The 16,792-nt window shown below is 54.2% G+C and overlaps 1 pseudogene across 1 annotated transcript in view; it reads left to right on the top strand.

The window, feature by feature from the left end:
* Positions 1–16,792, top strand: part of LOC146394321 (epidermal growth factor receptor-like) — a 61,121-nt pseudogene that overhangs the window by 25,467 nt on the left and 18,862 nt on the right. The window contains exons 15-19 of the transcript XR_014836248.1: positions 3,287–3,325; positions 5,313–5,454; positions 6,266–6,388; positions 6,979–7,077; positions 11,616–11,801. The product of XR_014836248.1 is annotated as an epidermal growth factor receptor-like (transcript). The remainder of the gene's footprint in view (positions 1–3,286; positions 3,326–5,312; positions 5,455–6,265; positions 6,389–6,978; positions 7,078–11,615; positions 11,802–16,792) is intronic.

The following is a 16,792-nucleotide window of genomic DNA, read 5'->3' as shown; positions in this document are numbered from 1 at the left end:
AGTGCCTGGAACACAAGCGTCCTCAATCATGATTGCACTGAGGTGCTGAGCCGCTGCCGGCATGGTGGAGGCTGCAGTGATGCTGGTGAAGGAGGTGCAGTGCTGGTGATCATCTGATTGGTGTTCGTAGGGATGCAGGGCCTTCCAATTAGACTTCCAAAAATCAGGAGTCTTGAAGCATTTTCCCCACAATATTTTAATTGCATTTAGATGGCAGAGCCTGGGCCTAGAGACCCGTGATTCGGGAACGACTCTACTCTGGGCTCCTTCCATCGTGTCACCTCCTCGAGTCTCCGGCGTCCCGAGGGTGGATGGAAGGACTCACATTCCGTGACCTTGCCCAGGCGTTCTGGTCTGTGGTGACTGAAGGGAGACTCCCCGGCAGCACGTCGGGAGCCGGGTGTTCCCACGAGCCTGCCGGTGCCCCTCTCTGCCTTCCTCTCATCTGCTCCAGCAGCCGATTCCAGGGACCCGGAATCGTTTACGAGTCTGACACACACGCACACACAACAAAAAACGAAAGCCGGTAATACGTGAATTTGAGCAGGGTTAACACTTTTACAGTAAGTAGCTTGTATTCCAAGTCAGGAGTGGACAATTGCTTCACAGATTCAGATACCCTCTTTCCTAGCTCAGTAAAGTTTTACAGTTTTGTTCTTTCATGTTCTACCTAAACATTTTGTAATTATTTTCGCGATTGTGAGGTGGATCTTGTTTTCTAGTACACCTTCTAATTTATTTTCTCTAAAATACAAGATAGCTCTGATTTTTCGCTGGAGGAATATATTCACTGACTTCCTCTGAAATCAGTGTGTGAGTTCATGATCTTCAATTTACCAGGAAAATAGTCATATCATCTCCAATAATAGTATCTTCATCTCTTTTCCAAATGTTTCAGATCATATTACAAGGGCTAGAATTTCTAGAATGATATCAGCTACAATAGTAGTGGACATCTAGTAGTAGTAGGGTTAGGGTTAGAATTTTATATCAGAGGGTAGGGGAATGGCTGTCATGAATCACCATTAAGAGCAACGTTTGCAGGAGCTCCCTGGTGTTGCAGCGTGTTAAGGATCCAGCGTTGTCACTGCTGTGGCTTGGGTTCCATCCCTGGCCTGGGAACCTTCTGCATGCCGTGGGTGTGGCTTAAAAAAAACACAAAAAACAGTATTTGCTATTAGTGTGAGATCCTTAATATCTCATTGAAGAAATAATCATCTGTTCCTACTATTAAACTGTTTTTTAAAATTTAGAATGGATTTTGAATTTTACTGAATACCTGCTTGGTAGCAGTTTTAAGATTTTTCATATTTTTCCCTTTGTGTGTATCAGCATGCTGGTTATATTGACCTGTTTGCAAACTCTACAAAGCATAATATAACTTATACTTGGCTATTTTTCACTTAAAGTATTTTTGTGTATTCCCCCCAAATAAGCAATTTCAGAGCAGATTCTCTAAAACAGAATGATAGTACCCATATAAAATAAATGTTTTTCCACCTTTTTCTGTCTTTTGGAAATAAATGTGTTTGTATATGTGTGTGTCTGTGAGCACATGTCATTGATAGAAGGGCATAGAGCTTTCTGCAGCCTTGTTATCTGTGTCTTCTCCCAAAGGAATTAAATAATAGAATGGATTTAATTTTTGAAGTACAGAGAAACATGCATGAAGGTGAGGGAAAGTTCGAAAACAGTTCTTTGCATGTGTGTGATACGCGCAGCCTCAGTAAACGGGCTGCCTCAGAGCGAGCCCACCGCTTTCCCCATGTGGAAAAGCGGGACACTGAGAAAGGCCAGGCGCCACCACAACTCAGCAGCCAGGAGTGACAGTGCCCCGACCAGGACGCACGAGCACGCTGCTTCCAGAAGCAAATGCGTTTCTCAGTGAGACCACATTTTCATAGTCAGGAATGAGAAGATTTCTGTGACAATAAATTCAACTAAAAAATATGCAGTTTTGCCTGTTTTGATGTATGTAACAGAAAAGAAAGAAGTAGAAGGGAAGGAATAATTTTTCTGACAAAACTAAATGGCAGCAGGACACGGCCTCTTTTGCTGGACACTCGGCGTCATTTTTGCAGAGCTGCGCAGGGCAGCGTCAGCTTTCCCGGGGCTCCTGTCTCCCAGCCCCTAGCCTGTCACTCTAACTGTCCGTTGTCTATTCAGAGGTAAACTGGCCTCATTCTCTGTGACCTCCTTACTTTTGGTAGCTTCTTGCTGGAAGCCCGCAGGTGCCCCAGCAGTGCTTTCAGAGGCTCCTTGCCCCCGAGCTCCAGTGTGAACTCCTTTGCAGAGCTCCCTGTGCCATTGCAGCCCGAGCCTGACAGGCGTTCTGGGGGAGAGCACTAGTGAGGGGGATATCTTGAATAGGGTTTGGTTTTATCAGGGGTCATCCATTTGCAAATGCTTTTCATCTTTGACAATTATGGTTTTCCTAGGTTTGGGGTTTTTCTGTTATCTACGAGTTGTGAAAAAGGAGAACTCCTGTGTGTTCCAGGGCCTGAAGAAGCCCCTGGTGCAGGGAGGAAGCCCTCAAGGCTTGCAGGGCAGAGACTGTGTTGCCTGACTCCACAGAGAAGAGGTCTCAGACCCGCAAAACCAAGAGGCGTGGAGTAGAGATCGGAGCCCTTTGAATGAGACAGAGAGATTAGATTAGAACCAGTTGACAGGAGGCGTCCAGCACGCACTGGCCCTGAAATTGCCTCTTCATCTTTCCCCAGGCCATAAATGTCAGCCGTTTCCATTTAATTGGAATATTTTGTTTTCCTATTGATGTTCGTGTTGACAAATGACTTCCAAGCCAATTTATTCTGCCTTTTCCATCATCACCAATAATCAGAGTCACAGATGATGGTCTGCCCCATGTGAGGGGACCAGCTGCTGAAGGGTCACATGAAGACAAATGCTGTCCCTGCTTCACGTGCGATGTTTCAGTGGATAGAAGTGGATAAAGCCCATTTCTGGGTCTGAAATCAGCCCTGTTTCCCAGCTGCTTCTCTGTTGGGAAACATTTCAGTAACAAAGGCCAGAGATGGTCCGCTTGGTTCAGTGCTAGAACAACCCCTGTCACAAAGTGGACACTCAGAAATAGGTGCTGAGTGAAAGGACAGGTGAAAAAAGGCCTGATAAAAAAATGAAGAACCGACATTGAGACGCATTGTGATTCTAATGATTTGAAAGTAATTTAACATACGTTGCCTTATGATTTAATTAAAAAAACCCTCCAGGAAAAAATGCTAAAGAAGTGAAATGATTGCAATGTGTATTTCTCTTTCAACCCCTACAGCTGTGTCGGACCAGGTCTCGAGGGCTGTGCGGTGGACAGGTAGGTGATGCTGTGTGGGTGGCAGACCTGAGCAGAAGCCACCGAGAGTTTGACGTCAAGGGCCATGTGCTTTCCCCCTTTCTCCGCTGCCTCTGCCCAGCAGGTTCTCGCTTCTCCCGGGGAGTCCCTAGCAGAGCCCACCTTCCTGGACTGCTGGCCGTGCCTCCCTGGGAGACCGGGTGTGAGCGGCCGCATCCCCACAGACGGCCCGGTGTCCCGTCTGTGCAGCTGCCTCGCTGCTTGGCTCACCAGCCTCCCGGACTCTTCCTGCTCCACCTGCTTCTCCTCCTCTTCCTCCCTGACCCCGTCAGCCTCCCGCAAACCTGAGTCTGAAGTACCTTTCTGTTGGATGACAAAGCTCCACAGGACTCTCTGCAGCATTTCAGTTGTGATCAGTTTACCATCCCTGCCTGAACTGCTGCCCTGAGAAAAGCAGGGTTGGGAATTCCTGTTGAGCCTCAGGAGGAAAGAGTGGTGTTAGCATTCACACGACTTCCGAGGAATGGGATTATATGCTAGGCTCCCGCCGGCCATTCCTGAGAGCCCCACCCGCTAGCCAGACTTCCAGGCATCTCTGCTGTCCCTGCTTATGTTCACAAATTCCCTTCCCCAGCATCGTCAGCTCGCTCTCGGCCCCAGAAACCAGCCGAGATAACTGAGCCTTCCTCCCGTGCCATGAAACGTTCGGGACAAACAGGGCAGCGTCTCAAAGTCAAGATTTCCGTTTACACCCCTTCTCACCTGAGCCGCGGACAGCAGCAAGCTCCGGCCTCGCTGCGCGCTGCAGTCGGGACCCCAGTGATGCGGTTCTCCCATTGCTCCCTCACCTTGGACCCAGCAGGGACTGTTCTTCGTTCCACTTGCTCTTTCACATTTTTTTCTTCTTTTCACTCCCCCTATCTGCAGATGGAACACACAGTTGGTACCAGGTCTCCTCCTGTCTGCCTGTGTCCCTTCAAAATGGTCCAAGCCCTTTAGTTCAAACTGCGTGAACTGGGAGGGGGTGCAGCCCAGCGAGACAGCTCTCGCACTCGCTGAGAGCACAGCGTTGTGAGGCACATTTGACTCACTTACGGGGAATTTGGAGGGATGTTCGTACATTTTTATGCGCAGCAGTGCTGCTGTTTAATCGTTGATATTCAATAGCATTCTTACCTGAAAATATGAAGTTGGACAGACGCTCAGATGGCATAGGTGCTTGAGAACAACAGTCTGTAAAGATTCCAAATTCAGAATCTACTAATTCCGTGAGCTTTGACCCTGTATTCGGGGTGTCTGCTTTCGCCAAGCTCCGTGGGCAGGAGCGCGCTGGAGAGGTTTGCAGCTGTGTGGTGACATCAGCCACTTGTCAGCACTGCTCTCTGTCAAAATCCTCGAAGCTCATTCAAACAGCGTTTCCCGTGCCCGTGGTCCATCTCGAAAGCCCAGGAGGCTTTGAGTGTCCAGCCTCTCCCTCCTGTTCTCCCAAGGAGAGACCCCATTTCTCCTCCCTTGGCCCTCGTCCCTCGCAGGGTTTCAGCGGCCCACAGATAGGTGGGCTAAGGGTTTGGGAAGGGTCCTCCGTGCAGACTGGACAGCAGATACTATCCGTCTGGCGTGGGCAGAGGGCAGGCCCTCATGCCTGCTACGCTGGGGTCACAGTCTCAGGTGGAAAGCATGACTGAAGTCAGAATTACTTTTTGAGTTATGTTTTTTTAATCAACAGATGAAGATATTAATTGTCCTATGGAGGAATCCAGACAATACCTCAATTTGAAAAATGCAGAAACGGTGGGTGGGTGGGGAGGCTCCTCCATCGAAGCAATTCGGAACCCCTGCCCTGAGCCCCTAGTCCGCCGTCTTCTCTCCTTTAGAAGCTGCGCATATTCCACGTTCAGGATGGTTGTAAGTGATGGCATTGCAGCAAAACAGGCAGGAAACATGTAAAATGCCAGAGTGACAGAGTCTGAGAGCAAAGCTCACCCCGTGTGTCTACCCCTCGTTCCAGGCCCAAGATCCCGTCCATCGCCACCGGGATAGTGGGGGGCCTGCTTCTGGCCGTGGTGCTGGCCCTGGGGGTCGGCCTCTTTCTGCGCAGGCGCCACATCGTCCGCAAGCGCACGCTGCGCCGGCTGCTGCAGGAGCGGGAGGTGAGCGCGCCACGGGGGCCGGCTGGGGACGCGCGCTGAGAGCCGGGTTCCAGGTGTGGGTGGCACGTCGGGGCTTTGTTTAGAAAGGAAAAAAGTCAGGGGGTATCGCTGGATGTCAATTACAAGCGTTTACACGCGCGTTCTGGTGCACGAATCCGATAAAATGCGGCCGTTTCTACGAGAAGTAGAATCCATGAGTGGTTACCACCCGCGGCGCACTGTCCACTGTGGGCCTGCGCTCCGCAGACCCGGGGAAGCCTGTGCCTAGGTGCCTGCGGAGGTGCTCTGAACTCAGGAGATGTTGCTTTGGAAAATGCCCCTGTCCGTGCCAGTGGCTGCTCCTTCTTGAGCCCTGTTGGGACGAGTGTGGTCCCTGACCCTGTAATTCCACAAACTGGTCCCAGCTGGCATCCATGTCAGAACCTGGAGTTCCTGGGAGGAAGGACCCAGCGCAGCTCAAAACATCACGGTGCTGGTGGTGAGGGGCCCGCTAGGCTGCCAGAATGACCGCCATGGAACAAATCCATCCCTAGGTGTTCTCAGTCCAGCCGATTGGCCTGGGCACAGAAAGAAAAACCGCACTTGTTGCAGTGGAGCTGTTCTCTTTAAGGATAGCTCCATGGGGGATCGTCCCCGTCCCCACTGTGTCTGTCACCCAGTTCGATAGAACAGGTGTCTGGATCTCCGGAGTGGGCGCGGCGAGTTCTCCGCGCCAGAGCGTCATGGTCGCATCCGCATCTGATCCCGCCCCCCGGCGCCCCCCTTCCCCCCCACGCTGCGGGGCATCAGCCTTTCCCCTTGTTTCTCACAGCTGGTTGAGCCTCTCACACCCAGTGGAGAAGCTCCCAACCAAGCTCTCTTGAGGATCCTGAAGGAGACGGAATTCAAAAAGGTCAAGGTGCTGGGCTCCGGCGCGTTCGGCACGGTGTACAAGGTGAGCCGTCCGGTCTGCGCGGGACCCCGGTCCCCAGCTGTGCTCTCTGCGTCCCTGCGAGTTTGGGAAATTCCAGCGTTTTTCCCAAGGTGTGGGGAAGAATCGTTTAGAGTCACGGTGACACACAGTGGTGCAGCGAAACCTGTACACAGGCACATACGTTTTGTGGATGACAGTGTGAGCTCTTAGAGGGGGACTTGCCTCCTGTGAGTCTGAAAGAAGGTTGTCTGTCACCCCCCGCATGGCAGCATCCAGATAAAGCCTCTTCATTCCTCTTTCCTCTATCCTCTTTGCATAAGGTCTCATTTCAGTTTGGCCTGGACCTGGAATCTCCGAATTCTGGACCTGCTGATTCTTCCTGGCTTTATAACTGGCACGTGCTAGGGGTTTTGCCGCACTGCTCTGACTCCTGGAACACAACAGCGAAAGAGCTGCTCAGCTGCCAGCTCCTGGCACTGGCGGCCTTGGGTGCAGAGCTGAACTCCAGCCCCTTGCACTTTGGGGTGGGGTCACTGATGACGCCCAGCCACCCAGGAGTGGAGTCTCACCTGTGTGACCGTCACCAACGTCTTCCCCTCTCTTTGTCACAGGGCCTCTGGATCCCAGAAGGTGAGAAGGTGAAAATTCCTGTGGCTATCAAGGAATTAAGAGAAGCCACTTCTCCAAAAGCCAACAAGGAAATTCTTGACGTGAGTGTCTGCTTGTTCTCCAGCTGTAGCTGCAGGCCTGGACACCAGCGGCCACCTTTCCTCGTTCTTGGCGGCACCTGCTGGCTTTAGGCTTTCTTATCACCCCATTCTAAATGGTTCCTTTTCGCCTGTTTTCCTTCTGGCTACAGTTGGTATAATTCTCTCTCATAAAGACCCACCTGTTACCGCCCCCAGAAGGATAGAACCCGTGGTCGCTGGGCACCCACCAGTGGCTGTCTCTGTGCCCCCGGCGGGCTCACGTGGCTGTAGGCGTTGTGTTTGTCGTGCTTCTGATGAAGTATTGGAGGCGTGAAGTCTCCTGCTCAGGGTCATGTGGCTTCTGACTCTGAAATGCATGTTCGTTTCGTTCCACCAAATATCTCATCTTTGAAGTGGCTTTTTAAAGGTGCCCAGGATTAGCAGTTTAATGCTCTAAATACTCTATAACCTGTGGTTCACCTTCAGTACTTTTCTCAAAATAATTTGTTTATTTCCCATGTTGTCTGCTGATACAACTTGATGGAGTCTTTGAAATACCTCACAAGACTATTGTCCAAGCTTTTACTTTCGATCCTCTTGAACTTTCTCCACCTTCTCTGGACCCCCACTATTCGGTGAGGGGCTGGGCACTCTTAGAAAGAGGGGCCATCCTGGAGCTCAGCAGAGGCTGTGCAGGTAGCCCCGGTGGACACACTCAGGGTCCCGGGCTAAAGCACTGGCCTCCTCCTGTTGTGGGCGGGGCGGGCTTCTCCTTCTGTGGTCCTGAAGCAGAGCCAGTGAAAGTGGAGGTGGAAGAGGCCTCAGCAGTGAGTGAGGGAAATAGTCAAAGGAAAAGGAAAATGATTGCCTTTGCGGACTCGAAAATCTGGACAACTCACTTTATCTTCCAGCCCGGAAGGACAAAGGCGAATGTAATTCCCCCAGTGGAATCTCCCCACAGAACGCATGGCAAGCAGAGCCAACCTGGGCTTTTCGAGGTCTCCCCAGGTGCACCCTCTCGCCCCATCCCCGTTTCTCCAGGCAGCCTACCCCCGCTCGGCCATTTCCACGTGAGACAGGACATGTCCATACAATCAAAGTCTCATGCATTTTTGACGTGATGCATATCAAGAAAAGTTGTCTTGCATTTTAATGGTTTACAGTTTACTGTGGAGTCTGTTGATGTAATGTCATAACATAGCGTAACAACAGAACGTAACAGAAGCACAGTGAACAAGTGATTTATAGCATCTCTTCACTCACACCATCAGCTCCTTCCCCTTCAATGTTAAAGAGATCTTTTTGCAGAACTCGCTTCCTTAAACTCATTTTTTTAATCGCTAAAGACATTCTAATCATTTCCACAAAATGACGTGGAGGGGTGAGTTCCGATGATGTTTGCTGTGCGCAATAAGGACAACTCCGGAGGCAGTGGTTATGCCCCGGGAAGCAGGTGGTCTCCCGGAAACGGCCCCTAGGGACCTTCAGCTTAGAAGAAACCTGCCTCTGGGGGGCAGAGCTGGGGTGGAAGAGAAAGTAACGATGGACAAGATTAAAAGCTGTGAAGCCCACTTTCCTCCGGTCCTGCTGTGTCCTGCTCGTCTTTTTTCCTCCTTGTCTTTGTGTCCTGTGGCAGCCCTGGTCTCTTTTTTCTGTGTCTTCTGGCTGCTTTAACACCTGCTGGGCTGTTCCCCGAGGGCTGAGGCCTGAGGCCTTGCCACTGCTGGGCACCTTCCCAGAGCCATCCCCAGAAGGGGGGGTGCGGCCGCCAGGGCCCTGGCGGGAGGGCAGCTGTGTCTATGGGGTGCAGCAGTGAGTTGCAGAACAGGGCAGCACAGATGCTGCTCGTGGCCTTCAGGATGTTTGTAAGTGGCTGCCAGGCCAGCTCCGAGGTCCAGCCCGCACACCCCAGAGCCCAGGCACACGGCGCTGTCAGTAGTGGCTGAGTTACTGGGACAGTTTCAGAGAGAGAGGCGGCTCCTTCTCCTCCTTAAAGTCAGGCCCGTGCCTCTCCCGAAGGAGCTGAAAACGTCGTGAAACCCCTTTCCCTGATCTTTGACTTAAACTAGTTCTCAGACGAGGGAGAAGGAAGGGAGAAGGGAGGCACCAACCAGCATCTTGACAACATAGCGGACTTTCAAGGTCACCCAGCCTCAGAGGCCCTCCTGCAACGTGACTCTGCCCTCGGCCTTGGAAGCCGTGCCTGGCAGGGCTGCCGCACAGAGAGGCCACGCAGTCGCAGGCATTCTTTCCAGAGGTCACGGTGCGCCCTGAGAGTCAAGAGACACAGCTCCGAGCAAAGCTCACGTGAACTCCCGCTCAGTGATCAGGACGCCCCATTTCGCCTAGGCTTGGGGGTGCAGGGAGATGACCTGGTTCTGTTCCCCATCTGCTCTTAATAGGAGCAGGGCCCTGGCGGGGCTCCAGGCTCCGGGTGGCCCAGTGCCCATGCTGGCCTTCTGTCGCTGACCCCCAGGTCTGGGTCCGCCTCGGGCCCCACAGCAGACGGGCTGTCACACTGCTCTGCTCTGTCACTTTTTCTCCCTCTGAAACGAGTACAGCCTGTTTCCAGATCTCAACCAGATCTTGAGAAAGTAGGAGCAGCCAGGGGATTTCTTTGGTGTGATGGTTGTACAGCTTCCCAGACTCGGAGGAGAAATGAGATTTGTGCTTTTCCGGCAGTTGCCTGGCCTATTAATTTTTCCACCAACTTTCCAGTTTAAATTTAGGGCAGGCAATGGAGAGAGAATGCAGAACAGATTTATACATGCGCCCCGTGTCATGAGGTCTAGCACTGCCACCCTCCCAGGTGCATGGGTGACCAGGGGGTGACAACCTCGGGGTAGGCGGGCCGTGCCCTGGTCTGAGGCACGGTCTTCCAGCCTCGCTGGGCCTCACTTTTCCTTTCAGACAAACAACGGCCTCAGAAGACACTGCTTGCGGGCCTTCTCCGCCTGGCGCTTTGTAAGCAGCCTGAAGGTGCAAAGCACTGCACCGCTCCCTGCCCGACACTGCACAAGGAGGGGCACAGCACAGGGGGCAGCCTGGGAGCGGGGCACCGCCCAGGGAAGTGTCCAGGTGGACTTCCTGTAGCAGCTCTCAAAGCTGTGGGTTTCTTTTGTTCGTGGAAGTGGCCTGGTCTCTGATTAGCTTTGAATTTCTGGCTATGTATGATTTCTCGGTAGTTCACCCCTGGCATTTTCGAGGCATCTGTGTGCCTAGAGGGGTGTTAGGCTGCTGGCACGATGAAGCGGGAATGGATGTGGGGGGTTGCGGCGGTACCCGCCCCCCCCCGCCCCCAGCAATTCACACAGCACAGCTGAGCCTGCGCCCCATTCTGCCCCAGCTCCGGGAAAAATCTGCAAGATGCCAGGAGAGCAGAATGGAGCTTGGGTGTTAGGGCGGCTCCTCTGAGGAGCGGTTAGCCAGGGACAGAGGAGGTCGAAGGGCATTCCAGGCAAGGCCCTCCTGAGGGTGGGCAGGCCTGGGAGGTGGGCGTTGCAGAGGTCAGGAGCCTTTGCAGAGCCTCCAGGAACAGTGAGGCCGGAAAAAGGGTTAAGGCCAGAACCTGGGGCCGCCACATTTGCATTTAGGAATATGTACATGTGCCGCTGGACCCCAGCCCTGTCTCTGTCGGCTCCTGTGGCTCCTGTGGCAGCCACCCTCGGTGCTGTCACCTGGCCCAGGCTGCCCTCACTTCTGGGCAGAGAGCCCACTCCCCACACAGTGGGAAGATGCAGAAAGGGCCCCCAGACTTTGTCCTGGAGACCAGGTGATTCTTCTGCCTCTGCACAGTGTCACCACCCCAGTGTCCCCAAGGGAAAGAGAGGGGCTTATGGCCAGAGAGGGAGGAGTCCCTCATGCTCAGTCAGACAGAAGCCAGGCCCAGCTGTGTGCGTGGCTGTGAGTGAGACCAGCGTCCTCCGCCTGGGAAGGGTTAAAACGGGGCTGTGTCATACAAGGCTCCTGCCTGGCAGCCTCTGGCAGCAGAAGGGGGATGGGGTGCTCTCCCTCCCGAGACTGAGGTGGGGTGCACAGACCGGCTATTCAGGAGTGGCCCCTGGGTGGCTCCTCCGTCGCTGCAAGTCTAACTTCCTCCGTCTGCATGGCGCCCAGAGCGGGCCTGCAGGAAGGGCTTGGCGCTGAGCAAGCCCGTGGAGCTCCGGGCAGAGTGAGGTCCCTTCCCCAGAACCCTCCTCTCCGGGCGGAGGCAGGTCATTCTCAGGCGGAGGCCCGGTGTGCGTTCCTACCGGCCCTGAGGTCGCGTCGTTGACCTTGAGCTGGAGTCTTTGTGACGACCCAGGAGCACCCAGACACAGAGACATCAGGTCTCCTTCTCCCCAGCGCTCTGGCAACAGTGAGCGCCGCCCGGGGTCTGTGGGTGCGCTCTGAGGGGGCGAGACCCCATGTTCCTGCTGTGCTAGATGCTTCCTGGGCCGTCGCGTGCTCCCAGCTGAGAATCACGTTCGGCCTTTTCACCTGGAAAGGTCCTGTCTGGCTCTCCCTTAGCTCCCATGGGCGGGCCAGCCTCTCTCACGTGCCTGGCTCTCCTCCCCCAGGAAGCCTACGTGATGGCCAGTGTGGACAATCCTCATGTGTGCCGCCTCCTGGGCATCTGCCTGACCTCCACGGTGCAGCTCATCACGCAGCTCATGCCCTTCGGCTGCCTCCTGGACTACGTCCGCGAGCACAAGGACAACATCGGCTCCCAGCACCTGCTCAACTGGTGTGTGCAGATCGCAAAGGTAAATCGACGGCTCGAGAGCCTCTGAGCCGTGGCCTGCAGCTCGCCTGGGTGGGGAGAGCGTGAAGCAGCACTGGCAGGGCTTGGTGTCACCACAGGATGACAGGGTCCCTGGTGAGAGTCCCAGAGAGAGGCGGCGAGGGGCGATAAAGGCAACAGGAAGTCCGCAGGTAGAGTCTCCTCGTGGGATAACCAAGACTCTGCCGTTGGGGGGGCAGGTGCACGTGCGCGTGTGCAGAGCAGACTTGTCTTTCTTTGGGGTTAAGTTGAATTGATGCTCTTACGTCAGGTCAGCATCTGGCCCGCCGCACATTGAGACTTGAACGGTTCAGTACGGTTGGATGCTGGTTCTCATCTCCCTGACATTCTTTTCGTTGGACACTGCAGTCACGTGTGGCAGGGAGGCGTGTGGCTTTTACCAAGGCAGGACTTGATAACAAGGCCAGCAAACCAGGTTGAGGCTTGAGCACAGGCTACAGGAGGGGAACAGATACTTCCGCGGCTACCGGGGCGCTGAACCTACCCCGTGTCGACAGGCTAGATCCAGAGCCAGGGAGGGGCTGAGGGGCAGACAGTGGCCAGGTGCCGCCCCTCGCCATGAGCTGAGGCCAGGGACAGAGCAGCAGGCCACGTGCTCGCGCAGCCTCACAAAGTCTTGGCGTTGATCTCACACCTCTTCCCTCTTATGCCCAGCACTCCTCTGTAGTTTGCAGCCCGACTTGCTAAATTCTGTCTCTTCTGACAGTGGGTATATGTTCCTCTTAGTGACCCAGGGGCTGTGGGGAGGCCCCACCCTAGCCTCTCCTCCCCCAGGCCCGGGGTAGGCGTTAGGACCACGTGGGGTCCTTGGAGGCAGGGCATCCTGTCCAGGTCCTGACCCCCCCACCCAGGTTGGCAGTGCAGATGGTCCTGCGGAATTACCCCGAGGGTGCGCTGAGCTCGTTCACCCAATGCCCCGCAGACACGGAAGGCAACGTAAGATGCATGAAGTCGTGTTTGGGGCGCTGCTCTGCCCCTTTGCCACAGCCCTGAGACTCCCAGCACCTGGGGAGAGAGGGGTGCCCTCTCAGACCCCCGCGTATCACCTGGTATTCTTGTCCTTCTCACAGCAGTAACCCTGGCCAAGCAAGAGGGCAGTTACAGGGCCGTGGTTAGTGAATGGCCCTGGCAGCGCCTGTGTGCATTGGATGCTATGGTTTCATGAAAAGGTGGTTTCTCTGTCTATTAGTTTCCTGGGGCTGCCACCAAAACTTGCAACAAACTTAGTGGCTTGCCACAATAGAAATTTATTCTGTCATAGTTCTGGAGGTCAGAAGTCCCAGGTCAAGGTGTCCTAAGAGCCATCCTCCCGCTGAAGGCTCCCCTGGTCCCACTGGTCCAGGAGTTATTTCCTGGCTTGTAACTCATCGCTTTGCTTCCTATCTCCATCCTCATGGCCTCCTTCCCCGCGTCTGAGTCCAGACCACCCCTCCTTTAAAAGATACAATCGGGAGTTCCCGTCATGGCTCAGTGGTTAACGACTCTGACTAGCAACCATGAGATTGCAGGTTCGAACCCTGGCCTCGCTCAGTGGGGTAAGGATCCATGAGCTGTGGTATGGATCACAGACGCGGCTCGGATCCCGCGTGGCTGTGGCTGTGGTGGAGGCCGGCAGCTGTAGCTCTGATTGGACCCCTAGCCTGGGAACCTCCATATGCCGCAGGTGTGGCCCTCAAAAGACAAAAGAAAAAAAGAAAGATAAAATCGTCCCTAAAGCCAACGTGCGTTCATCTCAAGATCTCTGACTGTTTCGATCTGCCATACCCTCTGTCTAAATAAGGTTATGTTCTGCGGTTCTGGGTAGACAGGAAATGGGGGGACACTCTTCAACCCAGTACAGTGGCTGATGTGGGCAGGAGGTGCTCACCCCGAGTAGGTCTCATTGAATAAAGAGTTACTCTCTCGTGGAGTTCCCTGGTGGCTCAGCAGGATAAGGATCTGGTGTTGTCACTGCTGTGGCATGAGTTTGATCCCTGTCCTGGGAACTTCCACATGCCATGGGCGAGACCAAAAAAAAGAATTATTCCTGGAGGTCTGCTCGTGTCCTGCCTCCAGACCCCAGAGATGCCTCCTCAGTCGCTTCTCTGATTGTCTGAGGTGGGAGAGTCGCCAGAGAGAGAGCCCCACTCCAGGCTCTCCCTGTGGCGTTGCTTCATTGGCCTTACTTTTTAAAAGCGCACGTTGCTGTCGGGGAAGATCAGGTGTGCTGACGTGTTTATGTGAAGCTGGGAGGGACTCGAAGAGCCGTGCCCTGGCTGTCGTCCACCTCGGGCAGGGCATCCAGAACTCTGCACCCTGTGGCCGTCGCCTCCTGCCTGGTGGAGAAGGCCCAGCTCCCCAGAGAGTGCCCAGATATTTATCATTCTCCTTACCTGTGTCAACTTGCAGCTCCACAGACATGACTTTTCACGTGACAGGACACACCGCCCCGCAAGTCTTGCCTGCCTCAGAACCAGGCTCGTGGCTCCCGTGGCTCCACGTCTCAGCTCTGGCTGTCCTCAGGCGAGCTGTCCGTGCTCCCAGTCTCGTTGGCTGCAGATGGCTCTTTGCAGGGTGGCACTGGTGGCCTCTGCGAAGCACCTGCTTGGCTCCAGGATGCACCTCATGCTCACTCTTCTGGTTTTTCCCACATTTTTTGACGAACTTAGGTTAGATTAGTGACCAAAATCTAAGCAGAATGCTGTCTTCGGCTCCGTATTGCCTCTCCTCACGGCAGCACCTCCTGCTCCGGGCCCTCTCTTGTCCACAGCCTTTCCCTTATCTCCTTTGCGATCTCACGCTCAAATCTGCTGCCCGCCCAGTGTCTGCATAAACGGGAGTCCATTTGGCCCCCAAACCAGTCTTCCGCAAGCGTGAGGCAAAAACAAACACCTCACGGCAGAGCCCACCGCAGGATGAGAGCAGCTCGGCCCAGGACAAGCCTGATGAGGGCGCGTGTCCAGAGTTCCCAAGGGGAGTTGCCAGGGCCTGAAAGTTTTCCAGGACGCTCCTCTGTCACTCAGTCTCGTCTTGGTATTGAAACCCACGGCTCTGCCTGTTGCTCCTTGTTTCGATTTGCTTTTGCTGAAGCCCCTTCGTGCTGCAGCTCTTTGCTTCGGTCTGTGATCCAGCTGCTTCGTTCTCGAGAGAAACCTATTCCGCTGTCCTCGGATAGCTGTAGGGATGTAGTGTCTGTCCCCGGAGGGGGGTAGAGTCATGGTTTCCACAGTTGCAAAGAGAGAAATTTTCTCTTGGGTTAGTGACTGTTTACCCAACAGTTAGAATTGGAACCACCCAGAAACATTAGGGGCTGATGAAAAACTAAACATGCTGGCATCTTCAAAGTGGGATTTATTGATTTATAAATGCCCTCATTGATTCACCAAGGCACAGGTTCTTTTGGGAAGTTTTCCAAGTATTGATGGAGAGCTGGGCAATGTTAGGCAAGTTTATTGTCGTGGCTCAACTACTAGGAGGACAAATAAAATTGTATCACCCAGGCAAAAGGGAAAAAACCCCAATAAAACAAGACAGAGATGGCCCCTGGAGGAAATCAGCGTGGGCTGGGAGAACAGAGACGCCTGCCCTCCCATCCGGCAGAGAGTGGATTCTATCTCAGGTCTCCGGGGGCTGCGGAGGGAGACCTGACCTGCTGCTTGACCACCACTTCCTCAGCTCCTGGCTCAGGAAGCCAGCGGGAGCTCTCCCTTGCTGGGAGCAACTTAGGTGCTTCCGAAAGTGTATCCATTCTCTCTGGCTATTTAAATCAGCTAGTAAATCCCCACATAATTAGATGACACACTAATCCCCTAAAATGTTCTAATCCAAGAGATGCTGTCCTCAGCTTGGTTTGGGGGACACTGCTGCCACCCAGGCTTAGAGCACCGCAGAGGACACTGCTGCAGAGCCCTGCAGGAATCAGCCACCTTGGCTGGGAGCGGTCCGTCCTTTGCCTCGGGGACCACAGAGCTTTCTTACCGCCCTGCTCAGAGTCAGATCTCACAGAAGTGAGTTTTCAGGGAGCTCGTGTGAGTTTCGGGTGCTGACCTGGCCCTGGTGAGGTTCGAAGGTGGCTGGTGGGCGGGCGAGGGAGGCGCCCAGAAAAAATTTCGTTATAGCACCACTCCACCTGGTTCATTCTAAGAGATGAAACTTCACAGAGATGGACTTTAAAAACTTTCTGTTCAAAAGATCTGTTTTTTTCAAGTGCTCGGGTACGTAGTTTGGTTTAAATTCATCGGAAAAAGCCCCAGGTCTTTTCCTCACCCACAGATTGGTAGGCGCTCTCAGGGCCTGTGAACGGCGAAGGGAAGACAGGTCCTGCTAACGGAGGAGAGTGGCCGTGCCTCTGAGGGAGCAGCTTGTCCGGGCCCTGCTGTCTGATTCCAGGGGCCGTGCCGGCAACCCGTGTCGAAGGAGTATGACGTGGTCGTGACAGATGCGCGGGGGCGGGAGAGAAGGGACATTTGCCTGGAGGGGTCGCAGTTGCCGGTCAGCTCGCTCGGCTTTGGTGGGGGAGACGTTGGCTGTTCTGTGCAGCACAGGTGCCCGCCTCCCGTCTGGGCCCGGTGCTCGGCCTCCGCGGCTGGTCTGCTCCCCCACCCCACCCCCAGCCCCCGCTTTCCGGTGCAGATCAGGACCCAAAGGCGAGGTTCCAGGCATAGACCCCATCCTGCTGAGGGTTGGTGGTTCAGCCGCTGGCCTCCATCCATGGGGCTGGAGAAGACGCCTGCTCAGAGCTGACTCAACTGCAGAGCACACCCTGCGGGCACCCCCAGCAGTAAGACAGAGAGAGGGGACAGGGCCAGCGGCAGATCCAGTTACCAAGTATTTCGGTTATTTGGATCACTTTTTAATTTATTCTTAGGTTGTTCTATGAAAGATTGCAGTTGAACTTAGTCTAAACTGTCACTTTGCAGTATGTCGTTATAAAGCCAGACATCGCTGTGCGATTATTACAGCGTACTCGCCAAC

This window comes from Sus scrofa, unplaced genomic scaffold (assembly GCF_054392235.1).
Source record: "Sus scrofa isolate SSC_HxYL_T2T_F1_AM1 unplaced genomic scaffold, Sscrofa_HxYL_maternal_Yorkshire_Landrace_v2.0 dam_21, whole genome shotgun sequence".
Classification (NCBI taxonomy): domain Eukaryota; kingdom Metazoa; phylum Chordata; class Mammalia; order Artiodactyla; family Suidae; genus Sus; species Sus scrofa.
The sequence above is the reverse complement of the archived record's forward strand: the minus strand, read 5'-3'. Positions and strand labels throughout refer to the sequence as shown.